The sequence below is a fragment of the Piliocolobus tephrosceles genome, unplaced genomic scaffold (assembly GCF_002776525.5).
Source record: "Piliocolobus tephrosceles isolate RC106 unplaced genomic scaffold, ASM277652v3 unscaffolded_14763, whole genome shotgun sequence".
Lineage (NCBI taxonomy): Eukaryota > Metazoa > Chordata > Mammalia > Primates > Cercopithecidae > Piliocolobus > Piliocolobus tephrosceles.
Window position 1 is genome coordinate 231 of NW_022296269.1, and position 3,096 is coordinate 3,326.

The 3,096-nt window shown below is 38.5% G+C and overlaps 1 pseudogene; it reads left to right on the forward strand.

Annotated features, from left to right (window-relative positions):
• The first annotated feature begins 243 nt into the window (after nt 1-243).
• On the forward strand, nt 244-836 carry LOC113220848 (annotated as a pseudogene).
• Nucleotides 837-3,096: the final 2,260 nt, after the last annotated feature.

The following is a 3,096-nucleotide window of genomic DNA, read 5'->3' on the forward strand; positions in this document are numbered from 1 at the left end:
TCTTGTAGCCATATTATTTAGGAACCTGAAGGGGGAGGCAGGTTTGTGTGACCCTGTTCCCAGCTTGACTTTTCCCTTTGGTTAAATGAGCCTGGGGTGCCAAAATTTAATTTCCTTTCACACAAGTAACATTGGAAAGATTTCAACTGGGCTCTACCACTGAATGGTTGGTCTAGGATTCAAAGGTGGTGAAATGAATGTATAGATGTATGTTGGTAAATCATTAAGAGCTTTTAATCTTAGTCCCTAAAGGAGAACTCTCTCATTCTGGAGGATCCCTTTGAATGTAATGATTTGGGAGAAGATTGCACTCACAGTTCCACAATGACTCAGTGTTTGTTAACTCAGAGTGGAAAGAAACCCTACGTCAGCAAACAGTGTGGAAAATCCCTTAGTAATCAGTTGTCCCCTAAACCACATAGACAAATTCATACTAAAGGTAAATCATATCAATGTAATATATGTGAAAAGGCCTATACTAATTGCTGTCACCTTAGACGGCACAAGATGACACACACTGGAGAGAGGCCACCTGCATGTCATCTATGTGGAAAATCCTTCACTCAGTGTTCTCACCTTAGAAGACATGAGAAAACTACACGGGAGAGAGACTGTATAAATGTCATCAGTGTGGGAAAGGCTTTATTCAATCCTTTAACCCTCAAAGACATGAGAGAACTCACCTCGGATAAAAGCGTTATAAATGTGATAAAAGTGGGAAAGTCTTTAGTCAAAGCTCTGGCTTTAGAGGACACACAAGAATTCACACTGAAGAGAAACCACATGCTTGTCTTCTATGTGGGAAAGCCTTCAGTCTATCTACTGACCTTAGATGATATGAGAGAACATGCACTGGAGAAAAGCCATATGAATGCCATTTTTGTGGGAAAGCCTCCAGTCCATGTACTAATCTTAAATAACATCAGAAAATTCACCCTGGAGAGAAAATCATAAATGTCTTCAGAACATATTCTGACTTTAGATGACATGGTGTTAGCAATGACGAATGTAAGGAATATGGAAGAGATTTCAGCTGTAGTTGTAACATCTAAACATGCCAAAGGACTCACATTTTGAATTACTGTAATCAACATGGACGTTACTTCAGTTACCTTTATTCTTCAGTCCACATCAATAAATTCGTATGGAAGAGAAATTGTATGACATGTGTGTACCAAAGACTTGTGAAATATGGAAGAGATTTCAGCTGTAGTTATAACATCTAAACATGCCAAAGGACTCACATTTTGAAGAATTACTGTAATCAACATGGACGTTACTTCAGTTACCTTTATTCTTCAGCCCACATCAATAAATTCATATGGAAGAGAAATTGTATGACATGTGTGTACCAAAGACTTGTGAGTGACCTGATCATAAATGACATGAGAGAGCTGAAACTGTCAACATAATAAACTAAAAGTCTTCAGCAACAGTTTTAATAAATTAAAATGTGTGGGACTTTCAGGTAGAGAATCTCTAGCTCTGCGTTCAGTGTGAAAATGTTTTTATGTGCAATTTGTTGTCAAATAACGTAAGAAAACTTTACTTGGATGAACCCTTTAATTGTATTTTCTGTGAATAAACATTCAGCCAAGCACTAGGCTTGATGTTCACAAGAAAGCACAGTGATAAAATGCTGCTAAAATGGAAAATAAGAGAGGAAATCCTTTATAAGCTAAATAAGAAGGGAAAGTCTTTCCAAGGGCAATGAATCCTCTTGGAATACCAAACACTTCCAACTGGAGAAGTTATGCCTTGAAAGATCACGAGAATTCCTTTCTTCACAGAGTAACACTTGTGGCACATGTGAGATTTCACACTGGACAAAACACGGTTAGCATCTTGAAAGGAGAAGATTCTTTAGTGGTAATTCATTTCTTAGTTGACACTAAGTTTCTCACATTGAGGAGCTATCAAACTTGAAAATCTGTGGAGAAACCTGATAGATTTCTCATCAGAAAAGTGAGTCAAGAAGGGGGACCTCTAGAAAAAACTCTTAACACATAGTTTAGCAAAATAATTCAGAAATTTGAGAAAATGTCTATTCATAAAAATGCAGCACATAAATGTATAATAGCAAAGTGACCTGGGCATAAATTGAATGCAGAATTATATAAGAAATCTCATGAAACATTTCCAAAAGATCAATACTTACAAATATTGAAAGAATACAATCGGTTGTTGAAAAAAACTTAGTGTGTTGGCGAAGTCCTTCTTTCATTTATGCAGCCCTAACAAATCGATTTGCATCTGCACTCCTTGGCTTATGGGTGGAGATTCCAGCCCAACTTCTGAGTCTCCCCAGTCTCCAACAGCTCTTTCCTAACAGCTCACCTCCCTTTACTTCAATGTCCACTAAAACCACGTGTTTCCATCCAACCCTGGAACTGACACATCAGGGATCTTCAGCCCCACTTGCCAGATTTCTCATTGTGTCATTGCATAGATTTAGCAAGGAAATGGAGGCTGTATCAAAGACACCTAGTATATGCATTTGGGTGTCCCCAGCACTTGCCTCTGTCTCTGAGTAGTTACCTGGGATCAGAGAATAAGGCAGCCCTACTCTTCCATCCCTCAGAGATCTCTTGAAATTTTGTCCCTGAAACCTCTCTAAGTGGAGGTAGCAGTTCATCTCATGGCACCCCAGAGTTTATTCAGGTAAGTCCTGAGTTATTACACAGAGACAGACGCAGCTGTGTTCCTTTTACTTCTGTCCAGAAGATAAAACACCAGCATGAGAAAACAGCCGAACTCGTCAGCCACCATGCAAGCCTTTCCTATATTTGATTCAATGTACTTTTCCAGAAGCAAAATGAAAGTTCTCACAGAGGGGGCCTCCTCTGCCTTGTCCTCAGAATTGGAAAATGTATTTTCCATCAAGGAGCCTCAGTACTGAACCTAAAACTCAAGAGAAAATGTTTCCTGAATTACAAATGGGATGATGACTTGAAATTTTGCAAAACATGCACAATCTTAATATGATAGGCCTTACTAAGGTAAATGGCCTTATTCTTGGTTGAAATTGACACATCATTATATTAAAAACTCTCCACAAGTGATTGATTTTACTCTGCAGCCAGGGTTTATGTCAAT